The sequence below is a fragment of the Halichoerus grypus genome, chromosome 13 (genome assembly GCF_964656455.1).
Source record: "Halichoerus grypus chromosome 13, mHalGry1.hap1.1, whole genome shotgun sequence".
NCBI lineage: Eukaryota > Metazoa > Chordata > Mammalia > Carnivora > Phocidae > Halichoerus > Halichoerus grypus.
In genome coordinates, this window is record NC_135724.1 from 93491170 (window position 1) to 93505282 (window position 14113).

Genomic DNA, 14113 nt, shown 5'->3' on the forward strand with positions numbered 1-14113 from the left:
AAACCCAGCATGCTAATGAGTAATGATCTTTAAAAAGAACGAGGGATTTTTTTTTTTTTTTTTTTTTGAGAAACACTTTCCCAATGCCGTGTTCGGGTTACACAGAATACCCACTGATCTTTCAAGTTGAAAAGGCAGGCGCGGTGTCTCTGCAGTGGTGGAGAATATGCTCCGTCTTCCTCTTTGAACACAATAACATCACACTCACTTCGCAGGGAAGCGGACTGCATGCGCGGACACCTCTGTACGCGAATGCCCGAAGATGGCTGTAATGTGCTGATGGAGGGAACACGGCCAGACTTCAGGGAAGCTCGCGGACCACGCTCCGGCAACATAGTGTGGAGTGTTTTTTAATGTTTTATTAAGAGTGTGAAGGCCAAGCTGGAGGGAGGAGGGAAGGAGGCGTTTGAAATCCGTACAGATTAAGTTTCCACTGCTGAGGTGAGCCGTGGTAATTGGGGACTCCCAACAGTCCCGCCCCTGGGAAGGTGATGCTCCTAAGACCCCGCACGAGATCCACAGCCGAGGCGGACTTCTCCAAAGTCCCGGAGTTTAGCTTTGTTATTAGAAGACATTTTATGCAGGGCGGAGGGCGGATACCAAGCTCGGATCCAGAGGGTCTGGCGTTGAAACACTCCCTTCCGTCACCCACGAAGGGACTTCTGCCATCGGTGGCTTCAGGAGCACTGGATGATGGATGAAATGCTCTCAGGCACTCTCTGACGAGCGGGGTCTCTCCCAGCAGATGTCCTCCAAGGGAGGGGGCACTTTATGGCGCGTGGGGGAATATTTGCACTAAAAAAAAAAAGAAGGAAAGAAAGAAACAAACCCGCTTAAAAACCTATCCTAACAATGTTTTAGTATTTTAGGCAGAACTACAAAGTTATCACCCCTGACAGATGATCAATCAGTGCGTGCTTTGAAAGGTGGGTGCCGGTGATTACGAGGTGCAGGTGCCGACTTTGATCAGAAGAGACAAGCGCCAGGTTGCTGCCGCTCTCCTCCCTGGCTCACCCCCGGGGCAGAGCAGCACCTGTTTACCTCCCAGGCCCGCCCTCTCATAAAACACTTGGATTTTGCTGGCTTTGAGCAAGATTTTTCATTTGCAAATGGCTTTTCTTCCTACCCGCTCATCTGGAGCAATATTACCAACCTTGTGTCAATATCATCTAGGTGTCCTTGGATGTCCGGCCACAGCAGAAGGCTTAGATTCAAAACAGCTTAGGCCAGCTGAAACTTTTTTTTTCTTGTTAAAGGGACTTTCTCAAGTATTGGGAAAATAAATGCAACTTGTTCTTCCATGCATGGCCTAGCACACAGAGGACGTGAGAGATTTACAAAGAATTCGTGATTCTCATTTGCTAGAAGTATGACACAGGTCTACACAGACAAAAACAAACACAACAAGAATGAAAGGAAAAGGTCCATTATAAAACATACCATTCTTCTAAGGGTGTCATGATTATAGTCATTTTTTTTTTCAATTAATAAAGCCCAACGTTGCAGCAATGTTCAGGGGAGTGAATCATATCTCTTGGGTAATAGAGAGCATTAGGGAGAAAAACATAAGAGAGGAAGGGGCATCAGGCAAAGTTGGAAGTGTATTTTAATTTCCAGCCCAGCTCTGCTCCTAAAGGTTTTATTCTTGTAAGATGACCCCATTGGGTTAGGGGTGTGCAGTTTCACTAGGTCTGGTCAATGAGGTGGGACAGAAGAACAGGTGTGTGTAGATGGAAGTCATGGAAGGTTCTAGGGAAGATTTTGCTTCATGATGAAAAGACAGATGGTGAGGAAGCCTGTCCTTTTCCTGCACATAAGTAGTGTGTGAAGTTGTACACGGAACTGTTGCACCATTTTGTAACCATGAGGTTACATCAACTCAATATTCAAGCTAGCACTCTGAGCATGGAAAGAGCCAACTTCATGATGACTTCATTAAGCTCCTACACCTCCAGGTCGCTTGTTACTTGAGGTAATTAACTACCTGTATTCTCTAAGAGTCCACAGGTTGGGTGTCCTATGACTGGTAGGAAAATATATTTGAGTCCAGTGCTTCTGAACCCTTAATGTGCATACAAATCACCTGGGGCTCTTGAGCAAACACAGATCCTAATTCTGTAGGTCTGAGTGGGACCCAAGAGTCTTCATTTGTAATAAACTTGCAGGTGTTGCTGATGTGCTGGTTCTCCTGACCTAGTTTGAGTGGCAACCCACCACCATCTGAAGTTTAAAGCTCCTGTGCATTATTCCTGGCCGTAATTATATGGACGTCTCTTGGGTACCACCACTTGTGTGTCCTATCTTGGATTAGCTCTCAGTCTTTAAAAATGTCTTATTTTGAGTTAAAATCTTCTTCCTTATGACTACTTCCTCTTGGCTCTACTTTGGCCACATGGCCTGCTCTATTTCATTTAATTCATTTTCCACTTGAAAGCCCCGGTATCTTTAAAGTTGAGTATTACGTGCTCCCTGCATCTATTTTGATTCTTAAAACTGTTGCCCAAACAACTTGGTTTCACCTTGCTGACTGTCCTCATGGTATACTTACCTTGGTCTAGAGTCTTGTTCAGGATGAGTGCACACAAGGGGGTACAACTCCCCAGGAGCCGTCTAAGAAGGACGCAATACAGTGGGATCACTGGACATCTACAGCAAACATTACACATAATAATGGGACACTAGAGGCACTTTTATGAAAGTCGGAATAGAACAAGGCTCTTGACAATTATCCAACATTACCCTGGACATGGTCGACCATGCAGTAAGGCAAGAGGAGAAGACAGAATTTAAGACCATTGGAAACTGTCATTATTTGCAGATGATGTGACTGAAAAGATAATTAGCTTAAAATAGAATCTGAGAATTGAATAGAACTGATAAGGAGACTAAGAGAAAACAAGTCTACAGAATCAGCAGCTTCCTTATAAACCAGTTGAAAATATAAAGGAAATAAAGACCACCTTTGCAGAACCTACAAAACGCCTGGGCAAACTATCAAGAAACAAACTTAAGATGTGCAAGCCCTTTTGAAGAAAATGTCACTATGTTTCTGAAGAGTATAAATAATTGGCTGGAATATTTGCAGAATTAAGTACCTGGTCAATATGTCCATCATCCCCAAATTAATTCCTAAATATAATGCAACTCCTATGTAAAAATCTGTATTTTTGGGGGGGGCTCTCCAAAATGATATAAAGCCATCAAATTTGAGCAAATACCCAAGGCAGGGAAAAAAACTGAAACCATGGTAAGAAAGAGCTTAATTCTATCACTAGTCAATGCCCTTTAAAGCTGTAGTAATGAAAACAGTATTGGAAAATAGCATTAAAATATGCAAATTGATGGGACAAAAATGTAAGGTCCAGAAAGAGTCCTAAATGCATTTGGAACTTTGTTTCAAACCAAAATAAGAAAGAATGGCTTATTCAACCAATAATGTTGAGGCTTGTTTTAGATTTGGGAACATTTTTATATCAAATCTCTACCTCATACCTTTTACCAAAATCCATTTGGGACTGACAAAAAAAAGAAAAGTAAAATTAATACTACCATCAGGGGGAAAAGGTTATTTAAAATTTTCACTCCATGAAAAGAAAATGCTGGTGAATACCATATATCACTTACCAGGAGACTTCTTAGCATGACACCAAAGCCAAGTTATTTTTTTTTTAAATCATGATTTGACTACATTGAAATTTAAAATTCGGTATGGCAAAAAAAAAAAAAAAATTAATCAAAAATAAAAATTCTCCATAAACAAAATTAAAAAGCAAAAACTATAGTTTCCTGCCTGGGCCTATAAATAGGCAGTTCAGATGAGAAGAAAAACCTGCAGAAAGATAGTTAAACTCACTAGTGGTAATCAAAGGTACATGTGTGAAAAAAGCCATTATTTGTGCCTAAGAGATGGACCCTTTCTTTTTAAGGCTGGTAATACCTAGATTTGGCTTGGGGGTAGAGAAATGGGCTCCCCATGCCACCCGGGTGGGACTATAAAGTAGATGGCCCTCGTAAGAGCAAATGCAATGTGTATCCAAGACCGTTTAAAATATGCATATCCTGTGAGCCAGCAATTCTACTCGCATTAAATGTATTGAAAATTGGGAAAAACCTCTGTGTATACCAGCAGGCTGACTGTTCGATTCAACTGTGGTAAATCCTTAGGATATCATGTAGTCATTGGAGTAATTATGTAGAAACATGTTATTAACATGGGCGCATGGCCAACCATATTACTAAGCCGGCAGCCGGCAGCCGGGGTGGACCAGCACAGCCCTCTGGCTGTTTATGATCAACACGTGTTCTGATTGGTCTGTACCTATTCCACATCAGTTGTTAGACATTTTGAATATTAATCTGCTGTTATTTGAACAAGGCAGGTTATAGAATACATTCTGTGTCATACCACTTCCTTCTTTGTAAAATGGGCATGTGTACCCGGGAAGACATGAGATGTTTACAGTGGTTATCTATGCTTGGCAGGATTCATGGATAATCTCTACCTTCTTCTTTATACTTTCTCAATTTCAGTTTTTGGTATAAATATGTATTATGTAGGTAGGTAGATAGATTGATAGGATAGGTAGATAGATAGATGAAAGATGGATGGATGGATGGATGGATGGATGGACTGACAGAAGGGTGGATGGATGGATGGATGGATGGACTGACAGAAGAGTGGATGGATGGAGGGATGGATGGATGGATGGATGGATGGGTGGATGGATGGATGTGTGGATGGATGGGTGGATGGATGGATGGGTGAGAGAGAGTTTGCAAACTAGTAAAAACAATAGGATAATTGTCTATTTCCTTGTAGATCAGAGGTTGCAAATCCAAATGCCTTAGGGGCTCGGAAAACAAGGAATGAAGTAGTTAGTGTGAGAAAATCAACCAGGAGTGTTATAGGGTCTGTGGGATCTGTGTGTCCTGTCTTAAAAAGTACCTATAGCTAAGTTCCAAACCTTTGCTGCATTGCAGATTTGGGAGCTTGGTGTTAACAGAAATTCTGATTTTTCAAGATCAACCAGAAATCTTGATTTTTTTTTTTTTGAAGGGGGGGTCAAGTCTCTTTCTTTTAAGTGTGGACAATGAATCAAAACTTGTAAAAACACTGTGCAGGACAAACAAGCCATGTCTGCTGGCCTAGCATGTGCATCCCCTGTTCTGGACCCCCAAACTTTTGTCAGTATAAGTGAGAATTACACCAACTTTCCAATGGGCACCTGGTACAAATGATTTAAATTGGGCTCTGTCTTTCCACAAGTATGGAGCGTCTCAACCGCACCCTGTTCCGGAAGAGTGCACGTCGCCCGACCTGAATACAAGGATTACGTTTACTTTGCGCTTGGTTTCGAGGTCTTTCTGACGCCTACTTGTTTCATTCAACCTGTGTTGTTCTTTCCAAGTCTCTGTCATCCAAAATTTGACCCGTTTTTTTCTGGGGCCTTCTGGCTTCACAAATTCATGTGTCCTCTCGTTGTGGGGGGTGAGTGGGTCTTACAGTTCCTCAAGTTTGCCGTTTGGAAACTATTGGGTACCGGCTGGTCAATGGCAGGTGGTTCTTTGTAAGCCTGGCTTTATTTCCAGCTTTGGGGTTCTGACGGCACAGGCTTTGGCTGCAGAGACCCTGGAAGATTTTCCGCAGCGGCCTGTCCCTCAGCACTGACGTTCTTGGGGGAATGACGCAGAAGCACGGGAGGTGGTTTGTGAGCACCAGTGTGAGCCCCTTCCCAGCTCTGCGTGCCGTCGGCAGCTTGAACTTCGACGGCGGGACATTTACACCACAGAAATCGGTGAGTGCCCCAGAGAAGGCTGTGCGTCCCTCTGGGGAGCTGCCTGCTAAGCTTCTCCAGCACATGCCCTGGCCCACCTTTGTCTTTATTCTCAGATAGAAACCCAGGCAGCCTAGTCCTAAATGCATGAACAGAAGTGTATGTGTTAAAGACAAATTTCTCACCCCCCCCCCCAGATTCTCATAGTTGCTATGTATGTCCTATTCTTGTAGTAATTACAACAACAAAGGGCAGATGATTTCTTATTGCAGGGAAAGTATCCCCGGGGTGGGCGTGTGCTGGTTGTCCCCACCCCCCACCAGGATTCATTTGCCCCATTTTATTCTGTGTGGGGCTCCGTGTGGTTAGGGGGTGCTGGTCCCACTTGGTCTCCCTTGGCTCACTCCATCCAGCTCCCCGTGGAGGGGGGCATGTCTCCATCACCCGGTGGGCACAAGCCCTCCTTCTCCGGGAGGGGACGAGTGGCGGGGGGGGGGGGGTCAAGTAACATGGCTACACAGGGCCTGAAAGTTTTTTGCTGGAATTAAGGCCCCAGCCTGAAGACAGGGCCACCTCTCGGAGGGGAAGCTATTTTCAGAGAATCCAAACCAAAGCTGCGCTCGCATCATGAACCTCTGAGGCAATCTGTGCCTGAATGCGGTCTACCTTGGGCTTTTCAGTCCAGAAATTGCTTTTTAGACAATACCGTAGGTTTCCTCCTCCTCGCAACCCACTGATGATGCAGGAGCCCAGACTGGCACAGAAGCAGCTCGTCGTACTGTCAGAGAGCTGAAGGAGGTGAGCGGATTCCTCGGGGTGCTGGTAGCATGCACCTCAAAACGGGTATTCTCAGCCACCTTGGCTTGCTCGTGATCTGCTGAGTCAGGATTCTGGAAGGGCTGGGCTGGCTTGTTGGGCTCTGATCGCCTTGATGATGGCTGGGTCTGGGGGATCGCCTTCCGCTCTCACTTCCCTGGCCTATCGGGCACCCCTCTTGGCGCCCTCCCGCCCCACGGTGTCCCAAGCTCCAGGGTCCCCTCGAGGGACGCCAGCCTCAGCAGGGTCAGGCTCCACAGAGGGCAGCCGCCTCCGCTCAGGGCACGTGTGCCAGGGCCGGGTTCTCAGAGACTGGGCGCACCTTCCCCCAGGGCCTGTCTGACGAGGGAGTCTTGGAGCCCACCTAGATTCGAGGAGAGAAATTGGTCCTCACCTGCCGGTCCCCGCCCAGTAATGGGGTGCACTGAGCTCACCTGGAGCAGCCTCCCTCCACCTCCAGCCATGGGGTCCCCATCTCAGTGGCTCTCGGTGGGATCATTTGTCTTTGTTAGACTCGTGCGGTCCCTGACGTTGGTGACGCACTGACGTTTAGCTAGAGGACCTTAGCCCCTCAAGAGGCTGCGCGGGGCGATTTTGCCCAACATGCTGACGGGTCTGGAGGCACTGGGGAACCCCAGGTCTGGTCTCCAGGCCGACGACGGACACTTTTTGTGGGCCGCGTCTGTTTACTTCTGGAAAAACCTGGCTTCCTGTTCCTAAGGGGGAACAGGTTTAAAAGGCCTCGTAAAAAAGTGCTCAAAGCCGCTTAACATCAAATGGTTCTTACAGGGCAGCATCTGATGAGTTAAGTGTAAAGGAATCAGAAACATAAGGGTTGAATTTCCTCGCAGATACACAGAGGTTATAAATTAAGGGGGAAGAATCATGTCAAAACATGTTCTGGCATCTAGCCAGCCCTGAAAACGTTTGAAAATTGGTTTTGAGACGGTGATGTACCCGTGCCCTATCTCCGTGCATCCCCTCCCGGTTTATTTATTTTTAAATACACGGCAGCAGAATTGCAGACAGGGGAGAGGTTCTAATTGGAGTTTTACCAAATTTTTAAAAAATTTTCTTCCTGCAGGATGGTCCCGCACGGAGACGCCAAACACGCTTGTTTTGTGTTGGTTTTAATTGAGATTTCAAAGAAAGGGCCGTAGCTTTTATAGCTGTTGGTATGGTTCTTATTTAGATTAAGGCTCCAGGAAGGATAAAGCTCATTAAATTCAGTGCATGACCAGGGAACGGCTACGTGGCCTTTCTTTCACCTGTTTTTGGGAGATTTATGCACCTACAGCCTTCGCATCTGGCCACGGGCAGAGCTTGTGGTGGACGGAGACGTGGGAGCAGTGTCTTTAGGAGGCATACCAACAACGGGAAACAGAGGCCCTCTTCCCAGAGAAATGTTCGTGATCTCAGAGGGCGAAGACAGAGATGCACTAGTTCTGTTTTGTTTTGTTTTGTTTCAAGCTTTGCATTTTCAGAACTTTAAAAATGTCATAGTTCTTGAAAGGGGACACTCCGATGCCGGCCAAAAAAACAGAATTTATAAGCCCATACGTGTCCAGCTTGCTTATGTCATTCCTTGGGTCGCTGGAAAAGGATGGTGAGCCCTGAGCAGGTTGAGGACAGAGCCATAATGCCAGGGGGTCCTCGGTGGGGACATTCCCTCCCATCCTTAAAAATCAGATCGGCAGCAGGAATGTTTTCCTAAGCAGCTGCACCACCAGCTCTGTCACGGCTCCCCCGTGACACGGCAGACACGGGAAGGACCTGAAAAACAGCATGACCTGACCTGTCCTCCCCAGCCACCGCAGGCCAAGGTGCAGGCCAGCCAGGCGCTCGCTGTTCCTGGAGACACCTTGAAGTCCCTGCTCCAGGGCCGTGTGGCCTGGGTGAAAGGGGGACACAGGGGTCAGCGCAAGGACAGCCTGGCCATTCAAGTGGCAGGCCATTCTTTAGCGTCAGCTGGATGTCTGTGTCAGCTCCGAGCTGTGGGCACACCCACCACTGTCCCTACGTCGGGTACTTGCAGGTCCGATCCCTCCAGAAACCCACGCGGGGCTGCTCCTTCTCCATGTGCCCCTGTAGGTCCGCTGTCCTCCCTGCTCCGCCCCTGGGAGGCTGACCCCTACTCACCCACCGTGAGCCTCCTTGCTCTGCGGCGCTCCGGGCCCGCCTGACCCGGCAGTGAGGGTTTCCCTCTCCCCACAGCCCTGCTCCTGTCTGCCTGTGGCTTCTGTCCCTGCGGGCCAGCCCTCTGCAGTCTCCCTTGCTCACCTGTCACCTGCCCTGCCGGCCGAGGCATCACGGTGCCCACTTGTCCGCTGAGCCCCGCCACCCGCCGCTGGCTCCCCAGCTGCCCCGCACCTGGATCGGGAGTCCGTGCTTTAGACACTCTCCAGGTAAAGCCTGTCTTAGTGAGTCCGGGACTTCTCGGGGCTCTGGAGGCTGGGTGTCCCAGATGCGGGTGCTGGCCAGTTCTGTCCCCGGCGAGGGTGGCATCCTGGCTCACCGACGGCCACCGACTTGCTGTGTCCTCCCGCTTCCCCCGTGTGGACAGAGACCCCGCTGCCTTCCGCCTCCTATAAAGGCATGACCCTGCCCGCGGGCCGCACCCTTAGGACCTCACCGAAACCTAGTCAGCCCCAGCGGCCCCGCCTCCTCACACCGTCCCACTGGGGGTTAAGACTTCGACAAATGCACTTTCGGGGGTTGGCGGGGGCGCGGACACAAACATTCGGCCCGGAACACCCGTTCGGTGCCGTCCACGTCCTGCAGGAGCCCTGGTCGCTACACGTCCCCTTGCAATAAACTCTTGACTCCATTTCCACATTATTGTACACGTACAGCTCGCTACGCAAGACAAAAATAGACGAACCTCACAACTGCACATGAATTAGAGCTTGCAGAGCATTTGCTAATCGCGGTCTTCATTCCCACGGCCACACGGTGCTGTCCCCACTTTACGGAGAGATAATGAGGATGGAGAGAGGAGGGGAGGGCGCTTACATAACAGAGCAGTTACTGATTCCCCCACGCTTCCGAGCAGGAGCCTAAACGGCCGGGGCGCTCAGCGAATCTGCGGATTTCTTTTTAATTAGACAGTGAGACACAGAATAAGACAGCGAGCCGCAAGGTCTGCGGCGCTCTCCCCAAAAGTCAGCAGAGAACAAGCAGCACACACGGGCGGGTAAACGCGTTGGCAATGTCATCTCCTAAATATAGCGCCGAAAACCAGCTGCGAGGGGCCATTCACTTCCTGCAACCTGATTGTTTCAAGGCTTTTGCCCTGGAGCTGGAGACGCTGCTCCTCCCGGGCGAGCCTCTGTCTCTCCTGACTTCCCACCTGTCGGAGGTGACTGTAGCCGTCCACACCTGCCCAGGAGAGCGCCGGGCACCCGCCTGCAGGCCAGGCTCTCCCCAGCTCCGCGGCTCAGGGACACGGGTCATTCTAGAACAAGGGCTGTGGTGCACACCCTGAGACCCACGCTCCCGGACACACCCTTTCGGCCGAGGTTATTCGCCTCCGGGAATTCCTGATGTTTTCTGATTCGGCCCACCGCCCACTTGCTTCCCTCCCCACCCACCTTCAGGTTGGTTTTTCTTTAAATAATTCACTGAGGTGAAATTCATATAACATAAATTCAAGTATTGCAAGTGAACAATTGAGGGCCTTTCAATTGTTCCTTCACAGTGTTGTGCAAACGGCCACCTCTGGGGAGTTCCAAAACCTTTCCATCGCCTCTTCAGGAGGACCAGCCACACCCTTCCCGGAGAAGCCATCTGACAGGCCTCCTCCATTGCTTAGGGCTCAGGACGCAGGATGCAGGCCCCCCTCCACCGCTCAGGGCTCAGGGCTCAGGACGCAGGACGCAAAACCCCTTCCACCACTCAGGGTTCAGGACGTGGGCCCCCTCCACCGTTCAGGGCTCAGGACGTGGGCCCCCCTCCACCACTCAGGGCTCAGGACGTGGGCCCCCCTCCACTGCTCAGGACGCAGGAAGCAGGCCTCCTCCACCGCTCAGGACTCAGGACACACGATTATTCTCATCACCTTACTGTCACTCCTGCCTTGAACCCAAATCTATGCCCTCCTCTAAGATGGAGGCCTCACTTTATTCTCTCTCTCCCAGTCACTCCTGAATTTCCCACGGCTCATTTTTCCATTTCCCCCAAAACTTAATGACTAACTCCCCTGCAGGGGACTGGATTGTGTCCCTCAAAACATATGTCCACCTCTGGACATCTGCTTCTGTAGATGTGACCTTCTTTGGAAACAGGGTCTTCTCAGATGTCAAGTCAGGGGGCTTGGGATGCGATTCCTCTGGGTTTAGGGTGTTTTCATAAGAGGAGGAAGAAGGAGATGGAGACACAGAGACCCAGGGGAGAGGGCGAGGGAAAGACAGAGGTCGAGACCAGAGTGATGCAGCCACCTGGGGACCTGGGGACCGTGGGAGCCCAAGAGGTAGGAGGGATGCTCCTTGAGGCCCAGAGGGAGCGCGGCCATGCCCACACCTCACTTTCAGACTTCTGGCCTCCAGAGCTCTGAGAGAATACATTTGTGTTGTTTGAGGCCTCCCAGCTTGTGATAATTTGTTACAGTAGCCCCAGGAAGCTAATGCACCCGGCAAACGTGTTTACAGAGTGGTTGTCAGGAACATAGGTGCGTGAGCCACACGGCTCAGTCCAAGCCTGCCTCCTGGTGCCCACCACCTGTGGGACCGTGGGGTCTGAGTCCGTGTGGCTCACTGGTAACTGAGCACGTGAAGACACACTCCCAGGGCAGTGAAGACCCCAGGAGTCCCTCCACGTGCCTGTTCAGAACACCGCCAGGGACTCAGGGCTGGGTAGCTATTTGCCACACTGGTTCCACCTCTGTTTTCTCAGCCCATCAACGGTGCGTGTGTGATCCACGCTCAGGCCCACGGAGGGTGCACGCGTGATCCACGCTCAGGCCCACGGAGGGTGCACGCGTGATCCACGCTCAGGCCCACGGAGGGTGCACGCGTGATCCACGCTCAGGCCCACGGAGGGTGCACGCGTGATCCACGCTCAGGCCCACGGAGGGTGCACGCGTGATCCACGCTCAGGCCCACGGAGGGTGCACGCGTGATCCACGCTCAGGCCCACGGAGGGTGCACGCGTGATCCACGCTCAGGCCCTCGGCCCATCTCTAAGCCCTCCTTCCCTGTGCCCCCGTATCTGGGGAATGTTGGTTCAGGGTTTGTGCCTAATAGCATGCTGCTGCTCTCTTCTGCATCCGTGCGGGGCCGCAGGCCGGGTTTGCAGCCTCTCGTCTGGAGCTGTGCGGAGGCCTGTCCTTGGTCTGCTCACCAGAAGTGCCTTCCACCCCCGAGTGTTCAGCAGAGTTTCCATAAAGTCCACGGGTGTGGACTTCTCCGGAATCCTGCTCCCCCTGGAGGGATGACCACATTTTCATTGGCTTGGGAGGTGTGAAATCTGTGGGTGCCCTTATGGAGGGAATGCGGGAGTAGCTGACCTCGGAAATATGTAGGCAGGGCCCCGGGGCTAACTGAAGCCGAGGCTCAGAGAGACACCCAAAGGTGGCCCTTATCCTGCATGGGGTGCCCCGTGCACCTGGAGATGGTACAGGGACACCTTTCCTGTGGTCCCCGACCCCCCAGCAGCAGTCATTCTGGGGCTGGGGGCTTTGCGGTGTCCGACAGGGGCAGTCCCCAAGTCCCAGCTGCTGTCTACATGCAGGACAAGTAGGAATGGGACAGAATCGGGAGCTCGTTGGGCGAAGAGTACATGCTCCCAGGGCTGCCACCCCAAATCCTCAGGTCCTGGGCACTCAGTATGCAGTATTGTCACATGATATGAAACAAAACCGTCAGCAGAGTCCTGGGCCTCAGGCTCTAGGCTCTCAGAAATGCAGGGCATGCTGGGCCATGTGCTGTCCGAATTTGTCTTGGTTACTGACATGTCCGCATCCCCGAGGGCTCTCCACGGGGGCCCTACTCCACAGCCCGCCTGCCTTGTCTGTGCTGTGCAGGGAGGAGGGTAGGAGGTGGCCTGCAAACTTCCGGGTCCCTGGATCTGCCTGGCCAGGCCCCCTCTCTCCAGCATCGGCACCGGCCCCGGGGACCGGAAGAATGGAACACGCCTGCCTGGGGAAATGGGTCGCGTGGGACGCAGGAGCCACGCAGCAGACAAGACTGGGCCCTCCCCACCTCCCCACCCCTCCACTGCTCGCGCTGACTCAGGCTTTCGGGCAAACAGACAGAAACAACTGCACCTCGTCTGTAATGAAATACTGACTTCAAAAGGCTGAGCAGCTGTTTCCTGGGACTGGGTGCCCGGCTGCAAAGCCCCTGCGCTCCCGGCCCATGCCAGATGGTGCCGGCCACCAAGCAAAGTCGAGGAGGACGTTTGACCGTCCGAGTCCTGGAAGCCAGGCCAGTGACCTTAGGTCCTTTGTCATGATTTGCTAAAACCCCTTTCCCATGGGACGATCAGCATGTGAATTTCTCAGCCTGCTCATCCGCTCAGGTTTTCCGTCCGAGCCCACTTTCTGGCTCCGTGCATCAGGCAGGTATCTGGGTAGCAAGCAGCAGAACTAACCCTACAGCCGTCTTCAATGAAAGGGGAATTTGGGGGCGGGGGGAGACAAGTCCATAGGAGGCCGGAAGTCCAGAACCAGGAAACAGGAACCAAGGGGCAGGGGTGCTCCTGTCCCCAGGCTCTGTGTGCCCACAGTGAACAGAACAATGTCCAGCTGTCCCCACTTGTTTGCATCCCTTGCTCGAGTCGCAGCTGAGCTGGTCCCATTGACCAAGCCTACACAGGATGCCACCCCAAGCCCAGCCAGGTCCGAGAGAGAGGAAGCTCTCTGGGCTTCTGTAGTGGGAAGATAAGTTTCTAAGAAGGCTGGCCCTGACCGATAGACTTCCTTAGAAGACGTGCCTAGCCCACCGCCCACCAGGTGCAAGCTTCAGCAGGGCTATAGGAACACCGCAGGTAATGGGGACGCCAGGTAGGTAATAAGTCAGTGCGGACTGGCACTCACCATGGCCCATGGTACCATTTTCCTGCCCATTAGGCTGGGACTCCAGGTCCCCTCCAAGAAGCCTTTGTATGCTCCATGCATCTCGTGGGTGCTCCCCCCGCCCCCCGCACGCCTCCCCGCCTGGCCGGCATCCAGGGGCCTGCACAGGGAGCAGCCCCAGTTCAAGCTGCTGGAATAGGCTGGGGCTCAGGGTGGGAGGCTGGCCTTGTTGCCCAAATCTGGTGAGAGAGTCTCCACAGGACACCAGCCCGTGCTGGTCTCACGCCCTCAGAAAGCAGGCAAGCCCATCTCCAGGGGAGGGATGGCAGGCCCTTCCTGCGCCGGCTTGGACCGCGACCCAGCAAAGGATTAAGCCAAGAGCTTTGACCTTGAGGCAGCCGTCCCAAGTGCAGGAAGCTGGAGAAACCAGACCCAGCTAGAGGCGGGGCAAACAATGACAAGTCCCCTGCCGTGCTCTGTCCGCTCTGTCCGGGCTGCTTCGGCCCCACAG